The 14,496-nt window shown below is 39.5% G+C and overlaps 1 protein-coding gene across 3 annotated transcripts in view; it reads left to right on the forward strand.

Annotated features, from left to right (window-relative positions):
* The window catches only part of mfsd8l1 (major facilitator superfamily domain containing 8-like 1), a 78,119-nt gene that overhangs the window by 1,065 nt on the left and 62,558 nt on the right, over nucleotides 1–14,496 (forward strand). The window lies entirely within an intron of this gene.

Here is a 14,496-nt window from a genome sequence, read left to right on the forward strand (position 1 = left end):
ATGAGAGAAAAGAGCTTTTACTATTCCCAAAATGAGCTGGACCATAATTAATTTTAAGCAACTAAACTGTGCAGGCAGATAATGCATCATCTATGATTGAGTCAGAGAGATGAAGGGGAGGGAGATGAACGAGATATTGTTGAAATATAAACAGAAAATGTTGGAGAAATTCAGCAGGGCTGGCAGTGTTTGTGGAGAGACAGGGCTTAAAGTCCAAGAAGAAAAGTTGTATTGGACTTGGTTTATTGACTTTTTCTCTGTCTGCACAGATGCTGCCAACTCTGCTGAGTTTCTTCAAGATTTTCTGTCTTTATTTGATTTCCAGAATTTATTGTATTTTACTTTAAATTTGTGTATGATATTGTTGAAACTCACTGCAGAGTTTTGAGCATAATCGAAAGGATAGCCATGAGTAGGCGCTGCCAATGACATGTAACATGCAATTTAATTGATGTCATTTAATATATCATTGTATTAAGCATGAACATAACCTTCTAATTCTAAACAAGAATGTAGAACTGGGGAAAAAAATAGAGAATTTAATTCAGGCTAACCACAGTGGGATTAGAGATCTCAAGCATCAGTAGCTGAATACCTCTCCCTCCCCTCCCACAGCTTACTGAGGGGTTGCAATTTTTTTCAAACCTTGAAATGGAGTCACGGCAGGGAAAAAAAAATTGGAAAGCACTTATTTAGATACTCTGCAGATTTCAAGACCATCCCAAATGGTAAACCCCTTATGAAATACATTAATTTCATTCAGTAAAATGTTTCAAAATTGATACTTAGTTATAAAATGTAAAGGAATGTATTGAGATTCGTATGTTATTTTGTAATAAAAATGCACTGGATGATCCAATTGGACTAACAGTTACAGGTATCTCTTCTATAATGTAGATTCTTAGGTAACTATATATACCATTACTATGAAGAAAGGTGACCTCATTGTAGAGTCATACAGCTTGGAAACAGACCCTTTGATCCAATCAGAACATGATAACTATAATCCCAAATTCATCTTGTCCCACCTGCCTGTGCTTGGCCCATGTTCCCAGCGTTCTCATATCACTTTAAAAATATGCCCTCTAGTCTTGAAATCCTCAACCCCAGGGAAAAGCCATCTGCCACTCACCATATCTATACCCATCATGATTTTATAAACCTCCATCAGTCATTCCTTAATCTAATCTAATCTTCATCTAATCTAATCTAATATCTATACCCACCATGATTTTATAAACCTCCATCAGTCATTCCTTAATCTCCTACACTCCAGTGAAAAAATCCCAGCCTATAAACTCTCCTCATAACTCAAACCCTCCATTAATGGCAATATCCTCATAAATCTTTTCTGAACCTTTACTAGCTTAATAATATCATTCCTATATTAGGGCAACCAGACCTGGACAAAATACTCCAGAAGAGGCCTAACCAACGTCTTGTAAAACCTCAAATTAATGTCCCAACTCCTACACTGAAAAATCTGAGCAATGAAGGCAAATGCGCTAAGCTCCTTCTTCATCACTCTATATCTATTTGTGATGCAAACTTCAAAGAATTATGTACCTGAGCTCCTTGATCTCTGTTCTGTAACACTACCCAAGGCCTGAATTCTAATTGTCTCAGTCTTGCCCTTGTTTATTTTTACCAAACTGCAATATCTTGCATTTATCCAAATTAAACTTCGACTGACATTCTTCAGTGAATTGACCCAATTGATGAAGGTCTCTTTCTATCTGGGATAACCTTCATTGTCCACGATAGTACCAATCTTGGTGTCATCCACAAACTTACTAATCATGCCTTCTATATTCTCATCTAAGTCAGTCATTGGCTTATTGCATTTTCTTGTGCTATCATCAAACTCACCTTATTACCTATGAACTAACCTGTATGGTGCTTTGCTTCTTGTAATTTCCTACTTGGAGGATGCACTAGACTCTATTGGGACATCCTGGGATCTCTAGCACTGGTCTATGTTTGAAAACCAACTGTACAAATATAGATGATAGTCTAGAGTTGCCCTTTAATGGGTACGAGATTGGAGGGCATTCTCAAACTGATGCTTCTCTGAGTGGCATGGCTGACATGTTATTGCACATTAGACAAGTAGGAGGCTGGAAGAACACAGCAAGCTGGGCAGCATTAGAAAGTGGAGAAGTCAACGTTGACTTCTCCGCCTCCTGATGCAGCCTGGCTTGCTGTGTTATCCCAGCCTCCTGCTTGGCTACTTTGGATTTCAGCCTCTGCAGTTTTTGTTTTGTCTCTAACTAATGTTATTGCACATACCAGTCTAACGTCTCTCACCTATCACTATTTATGATCCAAGCCACACAGCTCACCTGCCCTTAGCCTCATCTCATTTGATAACAATATCAAAGTCAATGCTACGTTTTTAGCAAATGTCAAGTGTGGCCCAAATTCTCCTTATTGTTCAATTTGGGAGCATTGTATCTAAGTCCCTGATCTGAGATCGACTGATGTCCATGAATTGTTGTATCTGGACCCCCTGAATTGACTGTGAACCATTCCCTTTGACTTAGAGACATGTTAGTTTAGTTCATGCATAGGCAGTGTCTTTGCTGTGCAGGCTGTTGGCATGTCCTGTAGGTGTGTGACAAAACTCTGTGCTATACTGCGTGACCACTTCAGACAACCATGAGAAGTTGCCTGGCTTAGTGTGTGCGCTAAACCCCAAGACAAAACAAAATAATTCTGCCAAGTGTGTGACTGCAGTTATAACATGCAGCTTCTGTTTGTATACCGTAAGGGTCTTCAAGTTTCCCTCAACAAGTTGCCTGTCTTTTACCAGGACCAGATCAATGCCTGGAACACTGTTGACTCATGCTGGGTCTTCCCACTGTCAGGAGTAGCAGCTGTCATCAGAAACTCTATGCTCAGGAATCCACGCCTCCATTATCGTGGGTTCAAGAGGCTGGCAGAGAGGGCTGTGGGGGTGACCAGAGTCTGGGATGTGTTCTCCATTCGGGACCTGCGGTGAAGGGTGTTGTGCACAGCTATCCCTAATAACCATAGATTGCAGCGATTCATGGACACCCAGCCCATTTGTTGATTTTGTGGCATTATGGAATACATAGACCATGTGCATATTGGTTGCAGGAGATTGCGCCCCCATTTTTAGTTATTTGTAAAAAATTTTGTTATTTTATTTTTGTTGCAACTACACTTCTGATCTTCGGGTGCCAACTGTCGGCCCCTTTTCCTCTTTCATTCCCTAGTGTTGTTGGCAAAGGAGCACATGCTGTCAATCAGTGCGCTTGGTGCCAGTAGAGAAATGGAAACTGTGGGGGGCACAGTACTTCACCTCTCCCTCCAACTCCATTTTGATTTAGCCCATTCCCTCTCTCCTTACCGCCCCATCAATTTTAATAGTTTGCACTGTTCATAATGGCCTTTGCTTGTAAATATTTGAAATGACTACCCAGCCTAATCCCACTTAACCAGGTTTAGCCTGTATTCCTTCAGTGTATATTGTGATGGTACTGTGTTTTAAGAGAGAAGTGTTCTGTGCTATTTTTCTTGCAGAGGGGAATTGCCCACAGTGGTGTTGAAATGTCTGCACTTGGTAAACAATTGGTGACATGGTGGCTCAGTGGTTAGTACTGTTGCCTGACGGTGCCAGGTGACGTCCTGTTTCCCTATCACTGTATCAATCAAAGCAAACACTCAGAGATACAGTATGGCTTTACCTACTTCATCTTTATTCGGGCACTGGAGGGAGCAAGAACGATCGGCCATGTGCACAGAGACATGAGTTCTTAGTCTTCTCTCAAACAGCATTTTCTTAATGAATTATATGGTCATGCATGGAGGAGCATCCAGATAAGGCAACATACATATTGATTGGGTGACCGTTACAATCAGTGAGTGTCAATACTAAAGATTAAGCCATCTGCTGTTACACAATGAAAGTTCTTAACCTTGTTAATTGGCTTCACATAATGAATACTTTTCACCTTAGTTAACTGACTTTGCATACTGGGATCGAGAGTGTGTTGCTGGAAAAGCACAGCAGGTCAGGCGGCATCCGAGGAGCAGAAGAATTGACTTTTTGGGCATAAGCCCTTTAGGAATTCCTTGATTCTGACCTTCAGCATTTGCAGTTCTCACTTTCTCCTAGTTGATTTTTGACTTTACATACTGAATGCTTCTTTATCTTGTTAAATGGCTTTGCGCAATGAATATCTTTTCACCTCATCAACCTACTACCCTTGCTTCCAGCACCTCATTGTCTACTGCAAGTTCTTATCTGATCTGAATCATGCTAGCTGAACCTTTTTGTTTCACTAAACTCAAAACTTAACTCTCCCTACCTGCTCATACCCATTACACATTCTCTCAGGGACCTGGGTTCGATTCCCGCTTTGGGTGACTGTCTGTGTGGAGTTTACACATTCTCCCTGTGTCTGTGTGGGTTTTCTCTGGGTACTCTGGTTTCCTCCCACAGTCTAAAGATGTGCAGGTTAGGTGAATTAGCCACCTAAATTACCCATCGTATTAGTTGCATTAGTCAGAGGTAGGTACAGGGTGGGGGAATAGGTCTGTGTGGGTTACTCTTCGGAGGGTCGGTGTGGATGTTTTGGGCCAATAATCTAATCAAATAAAGCTTTTGAATTTTCCCTTGGTGATTTTTAAAAAAAAAAATAAGGCAAAAGTGTCACGAGTGGCCAGGGTCAGAGCTCTCACAGACCCAGGAAGATTTTTATTTTTGTTTTTCAGTTAATGAGAACGTTTCTGCTGGCTGGCTGTTGGAGCTAACTGCTAGAACATTGTCTCTGCTGCTGCAGTAAAAGGACAGCGTGTGAGAACAATGTCTGTTTTGCTGAATTGTATTTTTATTAAGCATATGTTTATTGGGGTGCTGTCCATATTGGAACGGTTTATAATAAGTGGTTAATTAATACATAATCTTGTTAAGTATTTCAATGTAGTTAAAGTTAGACCATTTAAAAAAACTCTATTGTATGATTTAAATGTGTTTGATTATAGCCTAGTGGTGGACCAATTGAATTATATCTGGACCACAGCACCTTACACTTGCCTCAGTAAATACAAAAGTTAAGGGAATTGGCTGTCTCTTAGAGTACTTTGGCAGGGGAGGGGTCTGGCCTGGTCTGTAACAATATCCTGAGTATTTTTAAAAGTTCCAGGGATTTTTGTCCCCTATAACCCTTTCACACAATGAGTTTAAGATCTCTGCTACCATCTTTGGGGTATGGTGAGGGAGGAAATCTCTTCCTCTAGTCCTTCTGTCTGTAATTTTTAGATTGCTGCCACAGTGTTATTAAGCTCTCTGCTAAAGGACATTACCTGATATCCACACTGTTGAACTACCTATCGACAATACAAGCAATTATCACTTCATACCCCATAATCATATCCCAATACCAAATCATTGACATGTCATAAGAAGCATGACATGTCACAGTACTTAATCCTGAAAAATGTCATCGGAATCATCTTCTTGGTCACAAAAACGCCCATTTACCATTATAGTTTATTTCCTGCCGTCATACTAATTTGTATTCAGCTTGCCATTTCCTTGATTTGCAAGAATTTTTCAGCTTCTGAACTGTCTGTCATGGGGGACTTTATTGAAAAACTCTGCTAAAACCCATATTGACGACTTCAACTGTGCCACCTTCAAAATCCCACCTAATTATGTCCACAATCTATTCAACTGAGTTAGTCATGGATGAGCTTCCACTGAAAAGTTCATGTTGACTTTCCTTGATTAAGTTATGGCTTTCTAAATAAAGATTCATAACCTCCTTTAGATTTTTCTTTCCTAGTAGTTTGTCCATCTCACAAGTTGGGATGACTTGACTTATAGATTTGATCTATCTTTTTTTAAAAATAATAATATAATTTGTTCCTAAGTGAGATTAATTTAGTCTTATGTTTTCCACCCATTATTATAATTATTCAGTAGTGTTACTTGAAATATTACACAAATGTGTTGTTTAATGTTTTGGATTTTATTCAGCTCTGCTATAATGGAGAATACTTTTATCTGTTTGGTAATGAGATGATACAGGCAATAAATCCCAGAAATATTTATTCTGTTGAGAATGAATGGCTTTTCTTAGATAAACATGTAGGTCTATTGTTCAGTAAGTATTTGTTCCATAACAGGGCTTTTTATGTTGTAATTTTTTAAGAATTCGGAGGTGCTGATTTACAATGATTGAATAAGCCAAATTCTATTTTTATTAAAGGCATTTTTGGGATTTTCACTCGTTCATTGAGACAGAATTTTATAAGTATGACCCATACTTTGTAATAACTGGGAGATTGCCTTTATACAATATATTGAGTCATAGTGTCATACAGTATGGAAACATCCTCCAGTCCAACGTCTTCGTGCCAGTCAGACATTCCAATTGGACCTAGTTCAATTTGCCAGCACTTGACCCATATTGGCATCAATGTGGATTTCACCAGTTTCCTCATTTCCCTCCCTCCCTACCTTATCCCAGATCCAGCCTTGCAACTCGGCACTGTCCTCATGACCTTACCTACCTGTTCCACCTTCCTCTCTGACCTATCACAATTACCCCACCTTCATCTACCTGTCGCACTCTCGGGTACCCCCTCAGCCCACTCCCTCCTATTTATCTCTCCACCCCCTTGGATCACAAGTCTCATTCCTGATGAGGGGCTTATGCCCGAAAAGTCGATTCTCCTGCTCATCAGATGCTGCCCTGACTTGCCATGCTTTTCCAGCACCACACACTCAACTTTGACTCATATCCCTGTAAACCCTTCCTATTCACAGACCCATTCAGATGCTTTTTAATCGTTCTGATTGTACCCACCTACTCCACTTCCTCTGGCATCTCATTCCTTAGATGTACGACCCTCTGCACGAAAAAGTTACCCCGAGATCCCTTTTAAAATCATTCCTCTATTCCCTTCTAGTTTTGGACTCCCCTAAGAAAAATACCTTGGGCTATTCATCTTCTCTGTCCCTCATGATTTTATAAACTTTTTTCAGGTCACTCCTCAGCCTCTGATGTTCCAGGGGAAAAGAATCTCAGACTGTTCAGCCTTTCCCTGTAACTAAAATCCTCCAGTTCTGGCAACATCTCTAAGTCTTTTCTGCACTCTTTCAAGTTTAACAACATCTTTCCTTTAGGTGGGCAGCCAGAACTGTTTGCAGTATTCTAAAAGTGGCCTCACCAATGTCCTGTATATCCATGACATGACAACCCAACACTTATACTTAATGTTCAACCAATGAAAGCAAGATACCAAACACCACCTTCACCACCCCATCTACCTGCAACTCCACTTTGGAGGTATGAGGTACTTGTATCCTTAGGTCTCTTTGTTGGAAATGCTCTCCAGGGTCCTACTATTAATTGTATAAGTCCTGTCCTGGTTTGCCTGATCAAAATGCAACACCGCGCAGCTCGCTAAATTAAACTCTATCTACCAATTCTCAGCACACTGACCCATCTGATCAATGTATCACGGGGATGAGTCGAGTTGGGATGCTCTTCAGAGGATTGGTGTGGACTTGATGGACTGAATAGATTCTGTGATAGTATGATAATCTTCACTGTCCACTACATCATCTATTTTGGTGTCATCTGCAAACTTACTAATATTCCATGCTTCCAATATTCACATCCAAATCATTTGTAAAAGTGATGAAAAGCAGCGGATCCAGCACAGATCTTTGTGGCACATTGCTGGTCTCAGGCCACCAGTTTGAAAAGCAACCCTCTACCGCCAGCCTCTATATCCCTGACGTTCAAGCCAATTTTGTATCTAGTTGGCTAGCTCTCCCTGGATTCCATGTGACCTAATCTTACCAACTATGTCATGTCACTTGATGAAGGAGCAGTGCTGCAAAAGCTTGTGATTTCAAATAAACATGTTGGCCGATAACCTGATGGTGTATGACTTCTGAACTTGTCCATCCTGCTCCAACATTGCACCTCCACATCTTACTAACCTTGTCAAATGCTTTGTTGAAGTCTATATGGACAACAGGTTCTCCTTAAGCTATGCATTTTTATTATTCCTTTTGGATGAAAGCTGAGAATACATGATCAGATGAATATGTGATACACTAACCAGATATCAGATATTTGATATTCGTACTTGTGAAGGGAAATAAGGTCTGGTTACAAGTGACAAGAGTGTTATGATGTGAAAAAAGTTGTGTGATCTACTGTTTTTGTTCTGTGCTCTCATATGCTTCCTAAAACATTTAGCAAGTCTTCATTAGGGAAGTTTAGTCGAGCATTAAGTTATATTATTTACAAATGGAAGAAAAGTCACATTAATTGATTGCAAGTCAGAACACTGATTCAGGATCACTGGGCTTAAAATATTAACTTTCCTTACCTCTGTACAGATGCTGCCAGACCTGCTGAGTTTCTCCAGCACCTTCTGTTTGTGTTTTTGGTAGAAGATTGTTTGGTAAATATGTGAACAGATGACCCATGCTGGATTATAGATGGCTTTGCTGTGTCTTGCCATATTGACCATATGAGTCCCACTTGTTAAGTGTTGGTAGATTATTTGACTGCAGAAGCTGAACCTATTCTCTACTCTTGCCTCTGTGTGGGCAGTGAATTGGATCAATTGAACCATCATGAATGGAACTTGCCTTATTTTGCTTTTCTGTTGATGTCAGACAATTCAATGTAAGTCAGGAGTCAGAATAATTACCTATTACTGTATCACAGTATGACACATATCTAGCAACTGTACTAATGATGGAATCGCTGAATGGTATGTTCCATGTTCACTTTTCAGAGAGGAACTAAGGCTGTGGAATAAGGTCACATAATCACGTTAGTCCAATAAACCTGTGGAAGACAACACCACCAGTGTAAATACTTTGGAAAGTAATCTGTTGAATATCAAGTGAAGGGGCTGCTGAAAACATCAACTTTTTTCAGTCCAAGTGTGAATTGACAGCAGACATAGTTTAACTCCATTTCAAGCATCTGATCAACAGGAGAATATAGGAGTGTTTTTCCAACTAGAAACGCAGTCACACATTCAATTCAAGAAGTGTTTGTTTAAATTTGGGAATTAACTTTAAATTCTGGGTGAGGAATCCATGCCACACCTGTGTTACTCTTATGAGTCAGTCAACAAATATAAATGCTCTGATTAGCTTGGAGGTGAGCTTAGTGCCCAGTTCATGACAGCAAGTGTTGCCAGGCGGTAGGAGCAGCTTGTAAAAGATAAATGGCAAAGGTAGGTAGGCAGCAGCCATGATGGGGCCTGCTACTGTCTTGCTGAATACAGAAAAATGCATTTTAGATTGCTGGCATTCACATTCTGTGCAAAAATGGCCAACCGTAATTTACCATGCCCAATCTGGAGCAAGATCTCCTAGTTGCAAATATTTTTAGTTTTGTGGTGGGGAAAAAGAAAGTCATAAATTTCTGCCCAGGCTGAACTTAGCAACTATACACTGAAGTGCATCTGACTGGTCGGCTTCAGCAAATTTGACAAATTTTAAAAATGCCTACTGGTCTACCCTTACTTGTTAACAAGATACTGAAGGAGCTTAGCTGACTGTTAATTGAAGGCATTTGGATTCCTGACAACCACCTTTTACTTTTATTTCAGCATCCAAAAGGCATCAGGACACTCCCATTCTATTTTCAAAGCATGCTTGTTCTTGTTCTAGCCCCCTTGGGCATTTGAAAATCCTAGCCTTCAGTTTTAAAAGCTTATTTATTTGAGTAGAAATAAAATGACATTAAGGCTTAAGTAAAGTAGAATGGTGGATAATGCAGCCTCCTTGGACTCCTTAAGACTCCCAGAGTCTGAGAGATTCAACAGAGTGATTGGAGTTTCTGCTTTGCTCCTAAATAAATCCTTCCATATCCATTAATTTATCCAACACTATCAACTCTGATAAGGACTGTATGAAGTTGAAATCCAATGTGAAATCATCGCTTAGTTTCGAAGATATTGCTGTAATGATGGGAGAGGATGCATTCTTTAACTGAAGAATGTTATTGCATAAAGTTGTTTTGAACCTTCTTATTTTTTCATATGTATATTCATATTTTGTTACAGAAAAGCAAGAGTGTTGTGTACACTTTGATTTGAATTACTCATGTCAGAAAATTAGATTTTAGAGATATAATCATAACTTCCATACGTTTGAGTCTGTTCATTGCTTTCTGCTGGTGGAGTTAGAAAATATTAATCACACAGTTGGCTTATAAATTCCTTCAATTACATCACTGTTTAAATGTGGTAACTTAAATTTATTAATGATAGTGTTGTGCAATGTTATTGAATTATGGAAGGGTGGCATGGTAGCTCAGTGGTTAACACTGCTGCCTCACAGCGCCAGGGACCCAGGTTCGATTACCGTCTCGGGCGACTCTGTGTGGAGTTTGCACATTGTCTGCGTGGGTTTCCTCTGGGTGCTCCGGTTTCCTCCCACCATTCAAAGATGTGCAGGTTAGGTGAGTTGGCCATGCTGAATTGCCCATAGTGTTCAGGGATGTGTAGATTAGGTTAGGTCCATTAGTCAGGGGGAAATTAGAGTGATAGGGGAATGGATCTGGGAGAGTTACTCTTCAGAAAGTTAGTGTGGACTTGCTGAGCCACAGAGTCTGTTTCCACACTGTAGGACTTCTAATTTTAATTCAACTGTTACTGCTGATGTCTGGCTCATTTTCAGTCCACAGTGAACCAACCATGGTTTTCATAATAAATGGGTCAATCGTTTTTAGCTGCAGAATCTCTAGCCTGGCACTGATTGCAAGTAATAAATTCCATTAATGTTGAGTTTTTCTGCACTTCCGGCTTTATAAAAGATACAAGACTTCCTAACAAATTATTTTTATTTAACAAAATTTGATGTGAATTGTTTTCTTCAACTTGATTTAGACCCAACTAAATTACTGAATAACATGCTACTGTAGATATTGAGGAAAAACATTATTTTGCAATAAAACTTAATATCGTCCCTACCTTGAGGGAATCGTTGATACCTTTGTTTTTACTGGAATTTTCGAGGAACTTCGTTGATAATTGAAATGTTAATGCAGTAGTGGAATGTGTTTTGGTCTGATTTTTTTTTCATCTGATATTCACTAATATTTTCATATGAATACTCACTGAACCTGTATGGTAAGCATGATTGCAACAAACAGTGAAAACATCTTTGTTTTCAAAAGATCAGTTATGTTGGTGAGCCAAGACTAATGTTTTACGGGTCTGCATTACAGTGGCTCAATCAACTTGTAGGCATGCAACTACATATCAGTTTTTTGTGATATTGAAAATTAAAATAAATTTTGCGTAGTTTTAATATATTGTGAAAGTTTTTTTCCAATAAATTTGATGTTATAATATTCTGAATCACTGCTTGCTTTTTAAATATGCTTTGAATTGGAGACAAAACCAAAGTACAATCAAAGCTCTGCAAAGCTAATGTTCGATTGGCACTGTGGTGCTTTGCATGGATGGTACAGCAGCAGGCTGCTTTTAAATATTCCCCAAGGTGGATAGTGAAAAAAAAAACAAAGTATTGAACAATAGGAATGATTACCATGGGGGCAACACAATAGTTCAGTGGTTATGACTATTGCCTCACAGCACAAGGGACTGGGTTTGATTCCACTCTCTGGCGACCGTGTGGACATTGCATGTTTCCTTCGGGTGCTCTCCCATAGTCCAAAGGTATGGTTTGCTGGATTGACCTGGCTAAATTTCCCATAGTGTTTAGGCTAGGTGGATTAGACATGGGAAATACAGTGTTACAGAGATAGGACCCATACTGTGGGTCTGGGTGGGATACTGTTCGGAGGGTCGGTGTGGACTCAATCGGCTGAATGGTTTGCTTCCAAACTGTAGGGATTCTACGATTCTATATGATATTGAGCTTTAAATTATGCACCTTTGCACAGTACGTATTTATAAATGCTGCAATTTTTCCAGACTGACCACTGAATTTCCCAGTAATGGCATTTGTTTTGTTTAAAGCACCCTAATAAACTTGCATTAGCAACATTACTGTTATGTGATTAAAAATTAAGTAATAAATAGCATTTTTAACTAGAATAATAGTCATATATCTTCTAAAGCTTCTGATGGTCCAAAATTGTATTAATCATTAACCACAACATTGGTGTAGTAAAGTAATACATTTGTAAATGTTGAATGGTTTACTTCAGTTAGGGTAAACATTAACAGCTGATACCAAAGTTGATTAGTTAAATTTTAAATGCAGATATTTTGGAAATCAAAAAATGAATTTAGTTCACTATTTTTTTCATATTCCTGTATTTGAATGGTTCAGATATAAATGCTCGTCAATGAATATTGGCAATTCCGGATTGAACAGTTAACTTAAATTCACTGGTGCATGCTTGTTTTAAAATAGGATGTTGCGTGGCAGGCACAGAGGAGTCGTTGCAACCTGTATGGAACTGTAGTAACAGCAGTGAGTGAGTTGGACTGTGAAAGTGGGTGGCCTCTCATGTCTGCTCCTAAAGTTAATACCAATTAGTAAAAGAGTTTGGAGTAGCTTTTGATACTTTATTTTGGTACTTTTATTTGGGTACTTTAATCAGTGCAATATCATATGAAAGTCTTTTTATAGCTATGATTTCCAAGGGGTTTTGGTATGAAATCCCGAATAAATTATTGTATATGAAACTTCAATATTTCAAAAAAAACTTCTAAAATATTTTAGCTATTTGTTATAATAAAGGGGCCAAAGGTAATAGTTTTGTTATTACCTCTTGCATAGCTATTATGAGCAAAAGATTGCTACCTGCCTCTGCCTCACTCTTTTTTTGTTTCCAGTTTGTTTTCTTTGCATGTAATCTTCTCTATCCCTTTTGACCTGTTAGCCTTATTTTCAGCTATATCACGCATGTCAATGTCTCTGCTCTTGCTCATGCACGCATCCCCGTCGTTCTGTCGTTCTCTCCTGTCTATCCTCTCCACTTTCACTCTTCATTTTCTCTCTCTCTCTCACTGGCCAGCTACTACTTATTTTTCCATAGAACCCTTTCAGAGAACCCCACAGTTTGGAAACGGGCCCTTCAGTCCAACAAGTCCATGCTGACCCTGTGAGGAGCAACCCACCCAGACCCATTCCCCTGCCCTATTACATTTCCCCTGACAAATACACCAAACGTACACTTCCCTGAGCACTTGGCAACTTAGCATGGTCAATTCACCTAACCTGCGCATCTTTGGATTGTTGGAGGAAACCAGAGCACCTGGAGGAAACCCGTGCAGACGCAGGGAGAATGCACAAACTCCAAACAGACTGGCGCCTGGGTCCCTCGTATATCCAAAAGAAGTTAGTACTTTTTGAAATTTGCAGCATGTTCAGATGTTGCAGTATTTGAGATGATATTAAGCACTAGAGTGTGACCGTACTCCCTTGGCTAATGGATCAGTGCAACTTCATGTTGGAGGAAGCAATGAGGGTGACAAGTGCACAGAATGGACTTTGGCTGGGGGATTTCAAGCCAGAGTGGCTTGACAACAGCAACGTTGAAGGAGTATTTGAGTGGGTGTAAAAAAAAACATTGGTATGCTTGGTTTATGGCAGGTGGTAAAGGAAACAAGAAGAGGGGAAAAAAAACCATATTTGACCTCTTCCTCACCAATCTGCCTGCTGCAGATTTATCTATCCTTGACTATATTGATAAGAGTGGTCACAACACAGACCTTGTGGTGATGAAATCCTGCCTTCACATTGATAATACCTTATATCATGTTGTGTGGCATTATCACCATATTAAAAAGAACGAGCTTTGAACAGATCTAGCAACTCAAGTATGGATATGATGAGCAAAAGAATCCTGCTCCAGTGCAACCTGCAACTTCATGGCTGAGCAATACTCCCACTGTATCATTACCATCAAACCAAGGATCAACTTGGTTCAATGAAGAGTGCAGGAAGATATGCAGGCCCAGCACCTGACATACCTAAAAATCATGTGCCAACCTGGTGATCAGTAAAACAGGACTATTGCAATTCAAACAGCATAAGCTTCAAGTGATAGAACTAAGCAATCCCACAATCAATGGATCGGATTTAAATTCTGCAATCCGGCCACGTCTAGTCATGACTAGTGGTGGACAATTTAAAAAAAAAACTCACTGCAGGAGGATGCTTCACAAATATCTCCAATCTCAGTAATGAAAAATTTTAGCACATCAATACAAAAGGTAATGCTGAAAAATTCACAACAGACTTCAGCCAGAAGTGCCAAGTGGTGACCCAACTCTATCGCCTCCAATGGTTTCCAACAATTCAGATGCCAATCTTCAGCTAATTTAAATCATTCCAAGTGCTATCAAGAAATGGTTGGAGGTGCTAGATAATGCTAGGGCTTATGGGCCCTAACAAAATTCCAGTGATAGACTGTAGACTAGTGCTTCAGAAATTGCTGCATCCATAACCAATCTGTTCTAGTACAGCAACAACGCTGTAGATGTACTATCTATCAATGACTA

The sequence above is a fragment of the Hemiscyllium ocellatum genome, chromosome 13, assembly GCF_020745735.1.
Source record: "Hemiscyllium ocellatum isolate sHemOce1 chromosome 13, sHemOce1.pat.X.cur, whole genome shotgun sequence".
Taxonomy (NCBI): domain Eukaryota; kingdom Metazoa; phylum Chordata; class Chondrichthyes; order Orectolobiformes; family Hemiscylliidae; genus Hemiscyllium; species Hemiscyllium ocellatum.